The following is a 19,833-nucleotide window of genomic DNA, read 5'->3' on the forward strand; positions in this document are numbered from 1 at the left end:
CGCTAAATCGAGGTTCAACTGTATTGCATTCTACGCGTGTGCATTTCTGACCCACAACTGTGTTGCGTACGAGCCATTAAAACTCCCTACTGTTGTTATAAAGCAGGAAGGAAAAGTGATTGCACATGCTAAGTAAGGAACTTCATGCAAATAATATTTGATATTTTAATAAACAGTAAGTAAAAATAAAATTACAGAAATTTGGCTGCAGCCCTTGTCTCCTATAATAAAATATGCAAAAACAAAATGCTTGACTTCAGCCCCCCCACTCAAAATCTACTTCCGGAGCCAGGAAAACTAGCTGCGGCAACGCCTGGAGGTGGTGTTGCCGAAGACGATTGAAGTCAAGAGCCTCCAAGAACGCAGGAGCACATCCACTCTTCCGAAGCCACGTATCGCAATGACGCTCCTGCAACAGTGCGCAACAACCTAAACGTTACTGAGGGCCACGACGCATCAGCACTTGTGGACACCGGAGCAGACTACACAGTTTTGAGTGGGAGACTCTCTCACCGCCTTCAAAAAGTGACGATGCTGTGGGATGGGTCACAGATACGAACCGCTCGAGGACACATCACGCCTGTCAAAAGATGAACTGCTTGCGTCAAAATTCACGGCGAGACGTGTCTTGTAAAATTCGTCGTTCTACAAGACTGTGCCAGAGACGTCATTCTCGGCATGGACTTTGTGTGAATACGGCGCCGTCATCGACCTTGGAGAGAACAGATTGACGTTGCGGACACCTGTTCCGCCTTCAGAAAAACCCCAAACAGCGTCAGCCACCGTCCGAGTATCTGCCGACCACGAAAACCTGCCGCCACAATCATGTTGTTGTACCCGTCGTAGCAGATTCAGCTATCTGCGGAGAAGTTGTTCTGGAAGGCAACATTCAATTGCTCCTGGGAAAACGAATAGGCATCACAGGAGAAATAACTGAACTTCAGGATGGGCGCACTGCGGTCCTCATGACGAACTTCCGACAAGAAACGCAACACCCCTTGAAAGATATCACTGTGGGCCATGTCGAGGAACTCCGGAACTAAGCCGAAATCACCGCAAGAACTGAAGAGTCCTCGTCACCTCAGCAAGACAGTATGTCTCCTGCACAGCTCGACATTGACCCGAGCTTCCAGACCCGAAACGACGGCGCTTGATTAACCTTCTCGCCGAATACCGGGATTGCTTTGCGACGTCGTCGAAGGTGAGCAAAACCACCACCGTTGAGAAGCACTGCATCATTACCGAGGATGACGTGCTCCCTGTGCATCGGTCACAATACCAAGTCTCCATAAACGAAAAGGGGGTCATTCAGGAGCAAGTACATGAAAATGCGGAACAACGATATAATCCAGCCTTCAAGCAATCCGTGGGCCTCATCAGTAGTACTGGTTAAGACGGAACACTTTGGTTTTGCGGGGACTATCGGCAGCTGAACACAGTGACGAAGAGATATCTATCTACTTCCTTGCATCGACCAAATGCTAGACCGGCTGTGTCACTCGGTATTTTTCATCGATGGACTTGAAGAGCAGCTACTAGCAGATCGAAGTTGACAAACAGGACCGAGAGAAGATAGCCTTCGTCACGCCGGATGAACTGTAGGAGTTCAAGGTAATGCCCTTCGGACTATGCACGGCGCCAGCAACTTTCCAGCGTGTCATGGACACCGTACTGGCGAGACTGAAGTGGCAGACCTGTCTTGTCGGCCTCGACGACGTCATAGCGTTTTCAAGTTACTTCGACGTGCACTTGCGACGATTCCGAGCTGTTCTCCAAGCCATGCAGTCCGCCGGACTCGCACTCAAGCCGTCAGACTGTTCTTTCGCCTCTGACGAGTTGATGTTCCTAGGCCACATGGTTAGTAACATTGGCGTCTGCCCAGGCCCCAAGAAAACTCGTGCAGCCGCGGGATTTCCAGCACAGACAGACAAAAAGGCCATGCAAAGATTCTTTGGACTTTGTGCCTACTTTCGACATTTGTTTGGGATTTCGCAAGGATTTCTGCACCGCTCACAAACCTTACGAATGATGCCGAGATGTTTGAATGGGCCGAGGAGCAACAGCAGGCATTCGCAGGCTGAAGCGAATACTCTAGACTTCTCCTGTTCTTAGACCCTTTGAATAGGACGCAGAAACCAAGATTCACACAGAAGCTAGTAGTGCAGGACTCGGGGCGGTACTGGGTTAAGTGCAAGGAGGCACTTAACCCAGTACCCTTTGGTACTGGGTTGCCCTTTGGTGAACACTTTCAACTGATCTTACAAGATAAACCTCATTGGAGTTTTGTATGAAGCTGCAGTACTCTAGGTGTTGCAGGACCAAGGCTGTGAAAGGCACCTAAGTGTGTTATGGCCTGTTCTACTAGGCATGCGAAGTACAAAATTCAGCGTTCCACACGTTTTGGACAAAATTGTTGACATGCTGTGAGAAGAAATGTAGCTGAATGTTTATTGCAGACCTTCTCAATGTTGTTCTGCAAACCCTCGTGGTTTCTGGGGTCACCTGATAAGCGGCACCAACATCCGGTTGTCCGTAACAGCAGTGGAGTCGATTGCAGAGAGGCATTATTATGATTAATAAATATGTTGAGAACAATTGGACTGGGCACACTGTCACACGGAACTGTCCAGCACTTGGGCCACTGGAAATGGTTCCATGGTATGTACTGCACTCTGAGCGACTCAACTTCAAGAGTTCTAGTATGCACACATTTAATTCGCGTTAATGAGCACCAGTGGCTCGCTGTGCAAGCCGTAGGACTCAGCTTTCACGAAAGGCGGGGCAGAACTCGCAGCATAACAGCACCTTGCCATGCTTGTGGGAGGTTCAGGTTACGGCGTCGCCAAAAGGGTAATCGGAAAGGTACCAGGACCAGCACAGCTCTACACTTCTTAGAACGATCCTTTCTGTAAGCAGTGTTCTCCACTGTATCAATCGACAAAGTGACCGCCATAAACCGAATCGTGCATCCACGTTTTACGTACCGCTAGAACCGTCGTGGGATGAGTCTCGAGAGTGAGTAAAGGTGCATCAGCTTATTCGGGACCAAGTGCCCATTTTGAGAATTACACTGAGAGTTGAAGCAACACAGAAGGCTCGCGTCTCGCAGCGTCACCTGTAGAATGACCGTTCGGAGCGTCGGGACACCGTGAAGGTAACACCATTCACATCGAAGAGCTCACCACTGAAGGGGGGTTACCGAGTTTTTAAGAGCCACTAATCGTAGTAATCGCATTCCAAAGACGCCGGGTTGTCGTAGATTGTCTTTCACCAGCTAGGTCATGTAGGGCTGAGGCCAAGGCAGGGGGATCCGACGCCGGAAACGTGCAGGAACCAAGCAGACGACGTGAGGCTCGCGGAGTCCGAGCCACGATCCGAGAAGCCCTAGTTGCAGCCTTGCCTCCGAGAAGACTGGATATTCTTTCCGGCGGGCACACAATACTTAGACAGCACGCCTGCGGCTGATGCGGATCGCAAGAGGTGGATAACACGACGATCAGTGAACAGCCAATAGGTCCAGCACGGCACAGAGCACAAACAGAGACAGCTGTCGCCGCCATGTTAAAATAAAACGAGGCTGAGCCAGGCCAAGCTTTAGTTTAGTACACGCATACTTTATTACAAATAAATATATAAATGTTGAAACAGTTTTTATTTATGTTTAAAATTTGTAATGTAAGTCGATTAAAGCAGGAACATTTACGTTGCGTCAAATGAGTTTCGTCGTAACACCTGTCGTCAAACCAGCGAACGTCGCCGCATCGCCATCGCCATCGTCACCAAAATCAAAAACAAACTGAGCTGCAAACTCTCGGGCCACCGTATTTCGGGCGGTTTCAGGCCTTTAGGCTTACGGGAAAACATCGAAGAACGTTCTTGAAGAAACAAAGTGTCCCAGGTGCCGGCGTGCCCATAGAGCCAGCCGTGGGTTTCAGTCTACTTGGTGAGTACTTTTCCAGCCCTTTCTTTTCGGAGCGTGTATGGCGTGTTCTTGTGTGTGCAGGCAGCGTGAAAGCGGACGTGTGCGGTTCCTTGTCGCACACATTCTTTGCGCATTGGATGGCCCTCAAGCTTTTTCCAAGGAAGTACCGGAACCGACCTGTCACTGAGCGAGCAGTCAAATGGCGGGAACGGACCCAGAGGCAAGTTCCCACGGGGGCGTGGGGCGCCGAGCGAGGCGCTTGGTGAGTGATCGGGGAGCTTTATCTCTTAGATCGGTGTTCAAGGCTTGAGTCCTGCAAATCGGGTGGCGGCTTGGTACCACCTAGCTAGGCGGTGTGTTTTGCGGAACCCATGACTGCTGAAGGTACCAGTTTGCGTCCTAGCGCTCATATTTGCACCCCGTTTGTTTCCACTGTGGGAGGTCGGATCCAAGTTCGATTTTCGTCCTGGGAAACTACTCGAAATATTGCTTGACCTGCGCCTTTGGAAGTACCGTCTGTATTGGTGACGTTGCTTGCGAAGAGTATAAGGAGTTATTTTTCGACTGTGGCACGGACTTTTTATACAAAGTGCTGTATATGTAGCGCTCATTTACTAACCCTCTGGCAATACTTTATTGTGAAGGTCGGGAGAAAAAAAACGCGCATTGAGTAGTGCCAAAGAAAACAGAAAAAAAAGGTGTTCCAAACAACTTGAGGAGACCATGAGCTGATTTTCAAGCTACTGCCTCCTCAGTTCATAAGCAAAGTAAGAAATCACGTGGTCTTATTTCACTGGAACCCAAAGTTTTCGCAGCAGTCTGAGAGTCAGCGAGAACAAAGCCTTTGATAAAATTCACGCTTTACATTTTTGCAAGCACCAACAGCCAAAAAGTATAAATTACGTGTAAGCGATTGAGCGAGCGAAGAGACAAGCAATGGCAACCATTTTGCTATCACTCAGTCAGTCTCGCGACAAGGTAATCGCTTGAAAGCGACGGGAGCAAGCAGTCAAGTAATTGAGCGACATTTTCTAGAAATCCAAAAACCGAGCTACAGTGACAAGTCTCAGTTGCTCGTCTCGTTGCTTGCTAAACCGCTTACATGCGTTTCAGCCTTTATTGTGCGAATGCGAGAGAGACGTGCCATGAGTGAGTGCTGTGTTGCCAATCATTTCATTTAATTTATTTTCACCTTAAGGGCATGGTCAGGATTCGTGCAGTGTGCAACTCGTGCACTGGCACTTACGTGCCATTGTTATACAAATAAAGACAAACAAGAAAAGGAAGCTCATTATTCATACACAGTGGCAATAAAATACTTTTAACAAGAAAAATGAATCCGTAAGCTTGCTAGAAATACTTCTGGGATTACGATGGTGGATGGTAGGCTGTTCCAGTTGCAGATGGCTTGAGAAAGGAAAGACTGATTGAATGCGTTTGTGGAACTGGAAATACAAGATGATGTTCATTCCGGAGGTGGTGATAAAGAGTTCTTGAGGTCGGGGCAATGATAGTCGACTTTATGAAGGAGGCAGAGGCGAGATAGCTTTATGCCGAGCTGCAAAGAATTCACTTCTAAGTACCTCTCCTTTCAGGGCTATATTGCCATTTGCTTACAAGTGCTGCATGGGCCTCGTGCACTGGCACTTACACGCCAGTTCCAAAACTAACACAAACACATCAGGGGGTTTTAGGCGGGTTAGCCATCCTACAAAATGGTGCTGCTCAGTTAATTTATATCAAGTTCAAAATGAACAGCACTCTTCATTGATGGCTGATTCATACGACGAACTGATCCATACAAAGGAGCACACTCACAAACGACAGGCAGGACGTACCAAACATGTTCGCGGCCCCACACTGCTGAGAAGCTCTAACATTGTGCGATCACACTGTGACACAGTTGTCACAAATCGAAATCAACATTTTCTACTTTAAAAAAAGAACTCTGCGCCACTGTTACGTGCAGAGGGAGACTTAACACAATGATAGGCTTAGTGCGAAGCACCATTAGCTTTACTAAACAAAGTCATGATAAAAACACAAGCGTAGTCCTACTCGAGGAGACTTTGGCGTAGAAGCGACGAAGTCCTGGGCTCGCCACGGGGCATTTGGAGGCGCCTTCACTCACTCCGTGCTTGCGCCTTCAATACACCACAGCCACAAGAAAGTAGGGGTGCCGCGAACTTTTGGCAAACCGGATTTTTAGGTCGAGCATTTGGGGTTCGACTGTGTCAAACCGGTTCGACAAACCTTCGAAACTTTTAACCAGATTTGACTTGTTCGACTTTGTGGACAGCGTGGCAAGACCATGATACAAGCATGTCTAGGTCTACAAAAATTGTGTTTCACTCAAAAGGTTATTTTAATTTTATAAACAGTTGCAAATAAAAGAAACTAACTCTAACTACTGAACAAGTTAATAACTTACTTTTTTGTACTGTATTAACTGGAATAACCAATAGGTGCTGCCCTTAATTCATCCCTTAGCCATCACCATCCAATCCGAAGCCAACTGGCCAGCATGTCGCGCGTGCGAACAGCAGTCGAACATTTTTCTAACTTTTCGCAAGAAGTTGGAAAAAGTCGAACCTGGTCAAACTCGAACGTCGGCTGGTTTGTGACACCCCTACAAGAAAGGTCTTGCTGGCTGAACGGTTCATTGGAGATGCAAAGCGCTTCCGTCGTTCTAGACACGATTTGACAGGAGCTTTTTGACGCAGATGAATACCAGAATCTGCACCGTGTCAGCCCGGCAAAGTTCCTCATACCAACTTTTTTGATACGAGAAATGGAATGAAAGAATGTTTTGTGGCAATAGTTGGGGTCATTTTGCTTTAAAAGTCTTACTTCCAATTTTCAGAAAGGCACAAGCATTGGAGACCAGCTGCCTCCACAATCATGCCCCCCTGCTTTCCTGGTAGTTGCTGTCGGTGAGTAACCTGAGCCTTTGGCTTTTCTACCTTTCTAATAGAAATGAATGGTTCTTCTACACGTGCTAAAGTGAGAAGTATGCTACTGCTATGTTTTTCAGTTTTGTAACCCTTTATTTCCTCAGACCAAAAATTTTTCTTCAGCTTGGTTCAGATGCCCAATACATTCATGGAATATTGTGTCCAGAAATTTCAATTGTGCATTGTGTGTATGTGTGGGGGGGGGGGGGGGGGAGTTTACTTCGCTGGTCCATTTGGTAGACAGGACGTTGTGAGAAAGAGAAGTGTAGATAAAATACAAGTGCAAGTTTTATTATGAAAACCTTTTAATACGGGACTGATGAAAAAATTAGATTATGAAACAATATGATGTCCTGTCTTCCTTTTTCTTGTTACTTTCTGTAACCTAGTCTTGTGACTTAGAATCATATACTACTACATAAGATTCAATGACATGGAAGGTACTGCAGCTCCTTAAAACCTTAAAAAACACATGCAAAGGAAAAAAAACATTGTTTTTTTTTTAAACAGCCTTGATGGAAAAAGATTGCTTTAGAACAAATTTACAACGAAAAAATACAATTTTTATAGCTATATTTATGGCGCAAAACGAATTTGTAGTTGGCGCCCGTGAGAGCCGTCGCTGGTCACGTGTTAGACCTGTGTCGCCGAAGCCGCGGAGACCCGCTGCCGCCGCATGCTGAGCACTGTGCGCTGCCGCTCCAATGCATTTCTCCACGGCGGCGCCGCCGTCGTCGTGCAAGTTTGTGTGCTCTGGGGTGCCGCCGCCGTCATCTTACCGGTGTACAGGTTTATCACGTCTGCTTGCGCTTTTTCAGGAGCTTCCTTTGGGCTCTAAAAGTAACTTATTAATCTTTGTTTTTTGTTGCACTTCAAACGAAGATGAATAAGTAACTTTTCGAGACCATACGAAGCATCCGAAAGAGTGCAAGTACCGTAGAATACTGTGCATCCGCCCACACCACACTAAGCGCCCATTCCCAAATTTGTAGGATCTGAGAAAATACTCAAAGTACATTTATATGTAAAATTGATGAGCGAAGAAGGGCCCATCCCCGATTTTTTCACGATTATCTCCAAAGTTTGAGTGGGCGCTTGCTCGGTATTTTACGGTACCATGTGACAAATAGCGGCCAATCACGTGATAAATAAGGGCCACTTCTCCGCGGTGCCCGCGGGCGCCAACTACAAATTCGTTTAGCGCCGTAAATATAGCTCTAAAAATTTTTCTTTTTCGTTGTAAATTTGTTTTATGACTTCCTTTTCCTAATCCGGCTGTTTAAAAAAAAAAGTTTGCTTTCTTTGCATGTGTCCTTTAACTGTTTTAAGCAAGCCTAGCTCTTCCACCTAGAGCCGTTCCCTAGGCATTTAGGAGGAATGTAGCACGTCCACGCATTCTACCTTGCCCCTTGGCTGTTTTGGACGTCCCAGGCCCGCTCCGAGCTTATTTTGCGGTGCTGCTGAGAGATGGCAGCACGCATATTTTTATTGTACACGTTTTTAAGGATGGCGACCGATTGTGGAGTCATGTGCGGCCCAAGCCGCACAAGCTTTAGAAAAGGGAAAAAAAAAAAAAAAATTTAGGATGAAAAACTGTAAAACAAAAACCGGTTAGGTGGTTAAGGTGAATATTGTGCGACATCATTATGCAGTTTCCTTGTTTCTTCGAGAATATCTAATTGGATACGAAACACATTTTCATGACGTGCAGGCAACGTCAAGAAAAATGTTAAGTGATTGCAGACTCCGCAGTCCATCTATGGCTGATTTACACGACGTGCTAATCCGCGGATGGGTTTATCAAGTGACAAGACGTCCATGGAACGTTAGTCCCCCAAGCGCATCCACACTAAGGAGACGAGCAGGCGACAGCGAGGACATACTATACCTATTCGCAGCCTTGCAATTTTGCGAAACGCCTACATCGCAGTGTGGCACTGTTTTCCAAGAGCAGAAGTGATGTTTGCGACTAGGATCACGGTGCTATCATGAAAAGGAATCGTTGTGTGCCGCTGTTACATACCAAGTGGGCTAAAACATAGTGGCAGGCTTAGAGCGAAGTGTCACTTACTTTACTAACGACATGACACAAGTATGATCCTGCTTCAGGAGGCTTCAGCATCATAGCGATGAAGTCCTGGGGTCGAGGAGAGGCATTTGGAAATACCTTTACACACTGCTCGCTTGTGCACCACTCTTCAGCACAAGCCATAAGAAAGGTCTTGCTGGATGGAAAACTGGGTGGATCTGCAGGAAAGATTGCAGCATGCTAGGCGAGTTTTGACAAGCTTTTTGACACCAACCCGGAGGAGTACCAGGACCTGTGGCGTGTCAGCTGGGCAAAGTTCTTGCAGCTTCTTTCACGCGTGGAGATTTAAGAGTGGCGCGACAAAGCAATGATCCACTCTCTTTGTTTGACTGATTTGAAAACAAAAATATTCGTGAGCTGTTGCTACTCTACCATAAAAACGCTTTTCGAGTAACTCACTTGCCAAAAATCTGCGATTAAGAAGGCACTCTGCCCTTTCAGTATGAGTGTCCGCGGACGAGGGACAAATCTCAGGAATAGCCTACATGATGGTAACTTGACAAATGGTGCACGGATGAAAATTGCAATTCGATGTATCATGTGAATTTGCCATTATTTGGCAATTATCCTAATATGATCAGTTGATCCTAATTAAGAAAGAACAATTGTTCTCTGAAACAATGTAATGAAAGGAGGTTTTTATAAATAATGCCTGCTCATAATGGAAAAGGCTTGGTGGATCAGAGACTTTCCATAGATCAGATATTACGAATTGCAGGCGTATGCTTAATTGAGAGAAGAGTAAAAGTACTGGCAAGGGTGGTGAATTGCATACATAACTAAACCTGAGACACCGGAAGAAGGACGCGAAAAAGAGAACATCAAACACAACACGTCTCAACCACAGCTGCATTTTTTTTTTACTTCTTAGTCGGTGGGTTGACTTTGGCCAGTGTGGGAACGTTGAGGGCAGTTCTTTTTTCCCCCTTGCTGACAATCTGGGGGTGTGACTTAGTGTGAGGGTTCTTGGCATTGACTGCGGTTTACCCCTATAAAATGGTGTGGTTTTAGAATTAACCTGCAGCTGTGTTCGAGACATTATGTGTGTCGTCCTCTTTTTTGTGTCCTCCTTTTTCCTTCTTCCGGTGTCTCAGATTTAGTTATATATGCTTAATCCATGCTCAAAGTGAAGACATGAGCTTGTGCTGGCATTGCCAACCTTGTGTGCATGGTCTATAGGAAGCGAGCAAGCCGGCCGTGTCGCGGCGGTCGCCTATTGTTCGCCGCGACCTAGCGGTAGCCGCCGCAGGAGCATCGGGGAGCAATGGCGACGAACAGCACGGCGGGCAGTGTCGCCGTCGTGATTACGAAGGAATTTAAGGCAGTTACGAATTCGGAAAGTTCCTTCGGTAGCCAGTGCCGTCGGCGCAGAATCATCGGGAAGTAATAGCAACCAACAGCACAGAGGACAGTGGGCGATTACGAATCCGGAAAGCTTCTTCGGTAGCCGGAGCAGAATCATCGGGGGGAAGCAATGGTGATGAGCAGCACAGCGGACAGTGTTCCCTCCCGGGGTGATTACGACGGGGTTTAAGGCGGTTACGAAATAGAAAGCTTCTTCCGTGGTACCAATATGAAGAAGGGAAAACTCCTTCGTGAATCTGGCCGCGTGTACGACGTGAAGGAGGTCCGTTTCGACGGACAAGTGGATGTCACGGAGCGCCGTACTCCGCTAACAAAATTAAGCGCGCCCCCAAAAAATGTAGTTGGCGTTGAGTGGACTGTGGTAATTATGTACGTTTATTTCTGGATCAGCTTGACAGTAACTGGGCGATTTTTTTCGCGCCGTTCCGCGATTCCCACTGTAGGCTGATGGAAACATCCAAGGGTAGGCTTAGGTGGGCGACCGCATTCCGCTTCTCGATTCCGGTGAAGTATTTGCAGCATACTTTAGAGTTAGCCGTCGGTGTCGATGCTGTTCCATCGTCGCTAGAATAGAAAAAAAGTTGATTGTATTATTCTTCAGCAGCTTAAACAAAGCGCGAACTGGAAGGTAAGAAACGCTACTAACCTGTATGGACGCACAAGTCGCACCCAGATCGCGCAGTACTCCGCCTCGTACAGCTTCGAAAGGACGATGTAGTACTACGTGCCGTGCGCGATCTTCGACGTACTGTTGCAGCCGACCACGCAGCAATTGTTGCGGCTTTCTTGGTGCGGAATAGCCATCTCGGAAATTACAGCGCTAACCCACTACAACGCACAACCAACGCAGCGACTGGCAGAAGCTCCCCGGTGCAATGGACCCGTTTGCCGCTAGGGGCGCCCTGGTCGGGGCTTGAATTAGATGCGCACGGTTCCTATGAAAAGTGCTTAATGACTGTGGTTAAGAGAGAGGAGTTTCTGCTTTCAAGAACAGCATGGGGTGAATGGAAAAGTGTTCTCACAAACAATGAATTCTCCGGGTTACCCACTCAGTCTAACCGAAGGATGTAGGATAAGCATTTTGAATTCTTTAGGATTTGCCAAGGGATAAAAAAAAATAAATGCATAGAAAAGTTGGGGGAGGAGAATGGCACAAACATTTTGGGGCTTGTGTTCTTACATTTGAATTTTTTGTGCAGGAAGCATTAAGGCCCGTTCACACTCTTGCAACCGAGTACGACCATGAGAGACGAGACCGGTTTTCAAGCCACTTGCAATCTCTTAGGACCAGCTGCGTTCTGGCGCATCCCGTCCTAAGAACTCGCAAAAGGCTTAAAAACCGGTCTGGTCTCTCTCGGTCTTACTCGGTCACAAGAGTGTGAACGGCACTTTACTGAAACAGCACTTCAGTCACGGGGGCAATAAGTCATTGCTAGTCAATACCTGATTCCACTGATGCATATCAGGCAAACACCTCTTAAAGGGCCCCTGAAAAAAAAAAAAGTTTTTTGAACAGTCTGATAAGGACACTCGTGCCAAAAAATAAATTTTATGCGAAAATAATTAATTTTTTAGAGCAATATTGACGGCAAGAGATTTATTTTAAATTCTGCGCGCAAAGTCCATGACGTCCCGGAATGCTCATTCGCTCTCGCCACCTCAACACGAAGGCGAAGCTGATCTCCCTCTCCTCTACTCGCTCAAAGTGCCCAGAGGAAACAGGTGGAAGGGAGGTGACTACCGACTAAATTGCGTCTCGCGCCGTCAATATTGCTCTGATTAATTTTTTTTTCACGTAAAATTAATTATTTGACACGTGTGTCCCAAAAAGTCTGTTTAAAAAAAACATTTGTTTTTCTTTTCAGGGGCCCTTTACTGAAACAACTTTGCTCTCATTGTTCTAATTTAACACTATTGTGGGAAATGACTTTCAGGAAGCATGAACTGCAAAATTCGCTCGTGAAAAGGATTGGTAATTTTTAACAAGATGCTTTGTCTCTTCCAGTTGTACCAAAAAGTGCATAAGGGGTGGACGTTACTTAACCATCATTTCAATCCTGGGGACATGGAGTCATTGCTAACCAGGGCCGGTCACTGCTAGCCAAAACAAGACTTCATAGGTGCATATCAGGTTAGTACTTTTTTCTGGTATTTATTTTTTTATTTTAACGAGACAACCTTGATATGCAGAACAGTAATTCTTTCAGAATATACATAGTTTCTAATTTCCAGAGAACTGAGCTTATCTTTCTGAAGTTCCAAATCAAAAGCACAGGCTGTAACCTATTTTTGCCAAACATCATGCAGTTTTGTTGGTTTGCTTTTCATAATGAACGATTCAACTCCGCTGGTGCAAGGGCATCGATAGATTTCTGGAACCATTAAACACAGATGGAGCACCTTATCTGGCGTGTGGCTTGTTAAAGGGATACTGAACCGAAATTTGAATTTCGCGAAATAAGGCTCTAGAGGCGTTGAACAGGACTCTACGAACTCCAAAACATTACTCGTACATCGATGTCTCAAACAGATCGCTGCACTTTTGGAAAAGAAGGGCACGATCAAGCGAGGTTTTTGACATCACTGTCCTCCGGGAGAATTTGAGAATGAGGGGAAGCGGCCTCGCTTCTCTCCTCCTCGCTTCGGTTCACCAGCTTGACACGGGACGTAGCGAGGAGGAGACGGAATGAGAATCGTGACGTGCCTTGTCTCGTCGGCCTCCTCGGCCGGGCACTTCTTTTCTAAAAATATGGCGATCCGTTAGAGATATCGCTGTATGAGTGATGTTCTTGGGTTTTGCAACGTCCCGCCTATCTGTCCAGCCTTGTTTTGCGAGTTCGAAATTTCAGTTCAGTATCCCTTTAACCTCGAGGTGTATGTCCTATGCCTTCTTCCAGGTGCTGGGCATGTTGAGTTTGCGATCCTTTACCCTTACTCCGAGTGCAGCAACTGTACTCTGTGTTTCACGATAACTTGACGAGCTGTGGAGGCTGCGGCCTTCCCGACCCAATAAGAGCGTCGAAGCAAGGCACGTGACAGCAACCCCATGGTTGAGGTCGCTGTCGAATCGCTTGGTTGAGATTGCTGTCGAATCGTTTTTACGAATCGGCTACAATTGCTGAAAAAGTAGGTCCCGTAAACAATTCCGGTAAAGTGTAAACACATTGGAATCTATATGGAGATCCCACTGCATCGCGAAAATTAGAACCCGCGAATTATTTCAAAACTTCAGCTTCGACCTTAATTGCGAAATATGGAGCCCGCGAAAAATAAGTCTGCAGTAAGCACAAATAAAGTTATTTCCTTATGAATTCCAGGATTTTAGTGTTTCTGGCTTACATTTGTCTAGTCTAAACTAAAATTTTGTGCTTAATGGACTGCAGGGATGACTTACTTAACTAAACGTTCCTGTCCATGCATAGAATAATTTATTAATTATACTATACTAAGATTATGTGGCTACACTTCCATTAAAGGTGTAGGGAAACGAAATTTCAGCGCTCATTTCCTAGCTTTAATGTGTTGCATGTTGCACCCTAACCTCAAAATCACCAGTCTTCCGTAGAAAAGCACAAGAAAACTAATTTTAGAGCTAAATAAACGACTTTCAATGTGCACCTGGTGGATGCATTCTGTTATGATCGGCCACCCAGAGAGCAGGTTCGGCTTCCTGGCAGCGCCATCGACCTCCCATCGACTGACCAGAGTCTCGGGCTCGGCATTCTGGCGCCGCCGAACATGCTGACCGACGCGGCGTGGGTGGGGTGCAGCTTCCGAGCGACGCCGAGCGGGCCACCCGGCACAGCGGGAGCTGACCCCCCTGACACCCCGCTGAGAAACAGAGGCCCGCTTCCTCAGCCTTCGGACCGGGTGCTAACGAACAATGGAGACAAGTGGAGACGTTTGGGTCTCGGCGTATGATCGGGACAGCTGCCTGTTCCTGCGTTCTTCTGGGAAACGGGACGAGAGGGGTGCTTGGACCGGGGTGTGACCACGTGGGAGGTCTGCGTCCCGGGAGACTGCAGAGACGTCCCGTGGTGACGAAAGTTGTATGCTATGTAAGTTGACGAAAGTTGTATGTTATGTATTTTCCGTCATGCGGTGATGTATTGCCTTGATAAATGTTTGTGATTGTTTTCAAAATGTGAAAGTTGCAGAAGGTAGATGATTTTAAATATTAGGTCAGTCATAAAATTTAAGTCAATAGACCCTTTTCCAACGTCAGTGCGAACGCCTGTCCGCCATTGCTTGCTCTCATACTCTGAGCATATACTGAAAGCGAGCCCTGCGTCAGCGTTCAGCGAGAACTCGGATCCAGTCACGCACTTCGTGAGCAAGCAGTACTGACAGCCATTGTTGCTTGATAGACTTTTGAAAAGGGTTTACTGACTAGATAGATATTGTACAAACTATTTTACGAGAACATGTAATGTGACTGTCGGTTTTGTTTACATTACTTTCAGATGCCCGTCGGAGGTGCGTCAGCCTGTGACCAACTGGGAAAGCAGATGCAGCTCGCCTCAAAGAATTGCCTCATTAGCATGCACGAGCTACTTCAAAGTCTGAGACTAGAGGACAAATAAACGAGCCTGCGGGTGGAATGCATGTTCACAATTTCTCGAAGTTCGAGCATTTCTCTGTGCATGCACTTTCTGCTATCTTGCATAGGCTTTAAAAGGAAAGTGTTTCCCTGCTGAACTTCATGTTTCACTGATGAGTGAACCATGTGGTTAATACGATCGATATACACCAATACGCGGCTCTGACGTCACGTTGCTACGGTGGCGCTGCTACTGTTAGGGCGCATGTGCAGACGCTTTACGTCACGTGAATGTCGTTCTTGTGCACACGCAGTGCTTGCACCTCGTGTAGAAACTGAATTTGTTCACACCTTGTGAAAGCTTGTTGGTAAATAGTGCGTTGGCCTATAGATCATATCAACGATTTAAACTGCATGAACAATATCATCCATAACAACCATAGGCCATACAAACCATATGGACCATACAAACCGTACCAACCCGTATCAACCATATGACCCATACCAACCGTATGAACCATATGACCCGTACGAACCATATGACCAGTACCAACCGTATGACCCATACGAACCATATGACCCGTACCAACCATATGACCCGTACCAACCGTATGACCCGTATCCCATAACGCTATATGAAGACCCGTATGGAAAATTCATATGGTTTTTTTCAGTAGGGGGGGCCAACGTTTTGACGATATTCCCTGATAATTTCACGACTTTTCCAAATGAAAACCTATTTACGTTACTCCCCACTACTGCAAATTAAAGTTATTAGACATCGCGGGTGTAAAAACGAGGGAGCCTTCATGTGCGCTTTGCTAGGGTGATGCCACCTTTGTAATACCACTCACCGACAAACCAGCAGCCATTTTGGTCCTTGGCGATAATCCGTGGGCTTATAACCCTCCCGGAAACAAGCACCTTATCTCACAAGTTCGGAGCAGCGTTGTGGAGCCCACGGAGCGAGGATTAGCATTTCCCCCCTAAGATAGGAGGACCGATGGACACAAAGGCCACTTTCCGGCGCACGGGGAAACAATTAGGAACAAAATGGCGGTGGACGAGGGTGTGGGAAAGGGAAACAGGCAGTTGGCATCACCCTATGCCAACTGCTCATGAAGGCACCTTAGTAAAAACTTGCAACGAATGATATAATATATTTAAAAAAACTAGAAAAGCCTGCCTAGAGGTTTTTTGTTTGGCCTACATTTTCCAATTGTCTGTGCCATACTGAAAAAGTGAGTTGCAGGGCGTCCCCCGTTTTTAAATTTAAGGTAATTTCCACACAAATCACTGGTATCATACCTTCAAAATCGTCGAACAATAGTGAACTCCGCAGCCTGATCCCAAGACAGTTGAGGAGTCTGTACGGGACATATGGATGTATGTCCATCAGCTGAGAGGAAGACAACAACTGTAGCTCTTCCACTTCCAATTCTATCAACTTGTAGAGCCTGAAGTTTGGGAGGAATGCAGACGCTGCTTTTTTCACAAGAAATAGTGGAGTTGCCTCATGGCCAGACTCTACCACAATATGCAGAAGCTGGCCGAACTGCAGGTTGTACTGGTCCCCACCAAGCACTATGTAAGAACCTGGCTTGTAATGTGTGCCACATAGTGTCACTGACGAAGCAATCATCAAGGTTTCATGACTAGTGGGCAAGTTTTTCTGAATGAAGCACCACACGTTTTTGTCGAAACTGGCTATTTCAGATGCAGGAGCCAGGTTTAAACTGAAGTACAAAACAGCCATCCTCAATGTTCTGCGTTAATCTGAAGGCAATGTTTCTATTTACACCAGAAAGATAGAACACCTGCACCTGCCTGTCTACACCTGCAGCGTGCGTGTCGTCTTGCCGTCCAGTCTTAACATACAAAACTATGTTTCCGTGTTCTTTTAGGTTGCCCGAGCCATGAGGAGCTACAGTCTAGCATGCTAACATTGGGCAGTGATATGAATGGCCGCAGTAATTGTCATGTGAAACTTTTCGTTTCTGTGCATCTGGCTTGAGAGGTCAGGTGAACAGAACTGGGCTGGAATGGTATAGCGCCTTGTCATTCATAGCTTGAGCAGTGCAATGAAAGCCAGGACGACGCAGCGCTATTTGATTTAAACTGCTGCCAAGGGCAAGGGAAAGGAACATGGAAAGTAGTAAGTAAACAACGCTGGCAAGGGAAGGGAAGTTCCTCCTCTCCTTGCCAGCTATCCATCTGCTTCCTCCACTCCCACCTTCCTTTCCCTAGCATTTCACGCTTGACTTACTGTTGTTTTTGTTTTTCTTTTTTTTTTCTTGCTCTTTTCCATTTTTTGTTTGCTTGCAGTCTACCGCGAAAATGTTTCACGCTAACGCCTCGCAATTGCACAGTAATGTGACACATTTTTTTACCACCTTTTGGGGCAGAAAATTGGTTTTCTAGAGATGTGGGCCGGCTTGCATGAAGCAGAGTCTCGGTTGAGACTGCTCAAAGAAAGCGCTGTCAAGGCTAGTGCTAGAGCTTAAACCGAGTCCTAGACGCACGCGCGCCCGAGCCTTGGCAGCGCTTTCTTTGAGCAGTCTTAACCGAGACGCTGCCTCTCGCAAGCCGGCCCAGGCATCTAGTTTATTCTCCTTTCTACCTCAAATACTACAATAAGGCAGATGACTTAACTCCAACTATAAGGCAACATATTTTTTTTTTCCACTGCTGGCAGTCACTTATTACGGTGCAGTTACCAAATCATTTCTTGCCAAGGGAGGAAGTGGCCGAGTGGGCTAACGCGTCTCAGCTCGGAGCGTGGAGCGAAAGCTTGCGCTGGGAACCTCTGGGTTCGATCCCCGCCGCCCCCGCCCGTTTCGATCTGTATGAGTTTTGTACCGGCACGCGTTCGTGTGATGACTACTGCGTGATGCACGTTAAAAATCCCAGGTTAGCGGTTGTACCGCACTGGCTAAAGTTCTCATCTACAGCTAAGAGACCGATTACCCGTTGAGGCGCATCTCCATCAAGGCTGTATAAACATAAAAAACAAGCCAATTTAAAAAAAAAAAAAAAAGTTTCTTGCCCAATTTTTTTTTTTTTTTTTTTCTAAACACACGACGCGCTTCGTGCACCCTGCTGTGCTGAGACCGTTTCTTCTCTGAACAGAGCTGCGCCGCGGCAAAATGTTAAGGCTGAAACACATTTGCAAGAAAAGAAACCGAATATAGAACGGAAATCGGAGGGTGCAAAAATTGTTGCACGCAAATTTGGAAGACAAGTTGCACGAGAAGACTGATCCCGCACAAAAGGCAACGTCCTCCGCAGTAAAATTAACGCAAACAACACCAAACGTGCACTCTTGATAGATAGATATATATGACGCCGTGATTAGGACTTGACAGAATCATCGGATAAAAAGAGACTGGCTGTATCAGCTTTGATTTTCGAAGCAACCGAGGCCTTCACGCACCGGTACAAAGACTGCTATTACAACAGATAAAGTAAACAGAAGCAACGTGCGGAAACCAGTGTACGTATGCCACCGGTCACGACATCCTTCTACAGCCACACGCTTGTCTCGTTCTTATTCACGAAGTTCCGGGTAGATTAATTCTCTTACATGCATGGAGTCAGCCACAATCGGCGCTCGATGTTTAGTTGAGATTGAGATGTGCACCGACACGAGCATCGGCCGACGTACAGTCGGGAGCAAAAGTTTGCGGGGCACGGGAGCGCCTGCCGAAAAGACTGGCTGCGCCTTCTCACGGCACGTTGCTGCTCCAAGACTCACGCTATGCGCACGCGCTTCCTTTCTTGTTCGCGGTCATGCTTTTTTCGCTTCCGTTCGACACGCACGACATATAACTGGGACTGGCGCAAGGTGCCGCGAAATGTTATCTGTAGCATGCGCGAGTTTCGTCACCCATCACGGTGGCTGAGGCAGACGCGCGGCGTGAGGGCTGTCATAGCGGCACCTTGCGCCGGTCCCCGGTTATCTCGTGCACGTCGGGCGGAAGCGAGCGAAAAAGTCATGGCTTCGAGCACGAAAGGAAGCACATTCTCGAAGCGTGAATCTTGAGAGCGGCCGCGCGCCGCAGAAGGCGCAACCAGTCATTTCGGCTGACGCTCCCGCGCCCCGCAAACTATTACCGCCGACTGTACACGAGCAAACTCACCGCGATCTTGCTTTGCCCGAATGCCACAACACAGCGAACAGCCCACATAATTTTCAGTCTCCGCAGTGCTCCGTTCACCACGGAGCACTGCGGCGAAAATCCGACTTCGTACAGAGCTGAGCAAAAATCGCGGAAACACTCAACCAGCCTCGGCGGCTGCCGCGGCTGCGCCATAGCGTAGAAAACCCGGAGAGGGACGGAACGGACGGAACTCCCGAAGTAACGTTGCGACATCGCTCCGTCCCCCTCCGGGTTTCCCCGCCGAAAAAAAAAAAAAAAGAAGGCAATAGGAGTTGCTGTCTGATTTTCGTTTGCGATTTCTTCATACAATTTGGCCGCTTTTCGCTAATGTGTTTCAGTCATGACTCATTACGTAAAGTCCGACGCCGTCGCTACACAGTAGCGCACCAAAGAATGGAGAAAACTAAACTCAACGAACTCAAAAAAAAAAAAAGACCGCGGACTTAAAGGCGTACTGCAAAGCATTTGAGTACTGGCGGTGTTAGACACGAAGGTTGAATCGATCAATTTAAAGTTTCCTAAATCCACACAAGTCTACCGTAACAATATGAGAGTGCACGGAAGCTAAATGTCGGCTCGGCACAAACGCACAAAAAAAAAAAAAAGGGAATTTTGGCACTAGTTTTTCACACTTCGGTCAAACGTATATAGTATACCATTGTGGGCACTTGAAACCTCATTGCACTGTGTCGCTTTGCATGTTTCGAAACAAATTGCACCTGAACAGCAAGTTATGTCGAACAAGCAGCTACCGAAAAAATCGGCGTGCATGGTCCTCGTACCGGACCAGGGACCTCTGCCTT

The 19,833-nt window shown here is 46.9% G+C and overlaps 1 protein-coding gene and 1 long non-coding RNA gene across 2 annotated transcripts in view; one reads left to right on the forward strand and one right to left on the reverse strand.

Moving 5' to 3' along the window:
* The window catches only part of LOC121834506, a 37,749-nt gene extending 18,707 nt beyond the window's left edge, over positions 1-19,042 (reverse strand). The window contains exon 1 of the mRNA XM_042288200.1: positions 19,010-19,042. The gene's annotated coding sequence lies outside the window, so the exon portion shown is untranslated. The remainder of the gene's footprint in view (positions 1-19,009) is intronic.
* Positions 14,330-14,953, forward strand: LOC121834507. The gene is made up of 2 exons (XR_006077242.1): positions 14,330-14,388; positions 14,794-14,953. It is a non-coding gene; the product is annotated as an uncharacterized LOC121834507 (long non-coding RNA).
* Positions 19,043-19,833: the final 791 nt, after the last annotated feature.

The sequence above is a fragment of the Ixodes scapularis genome, unplaced genomic scaffold, assembly GCF_016920785.2.
Source record: "Ixodes scapularis isolate PalLabHiFi unplaced genomic scaffold, ASM1692078v2 ptg001274l_1___fragment_1__unscaffolded, whole genome shotgun sequence".
In the NCBI taxonomy this organism is placed as follows: domain Eukaryota; kingdom Metazoa; phylum Arthropoda; class Arachnida; order Ixodida; family Ixodidae; genus Ixodes; species Ixodes scapularis.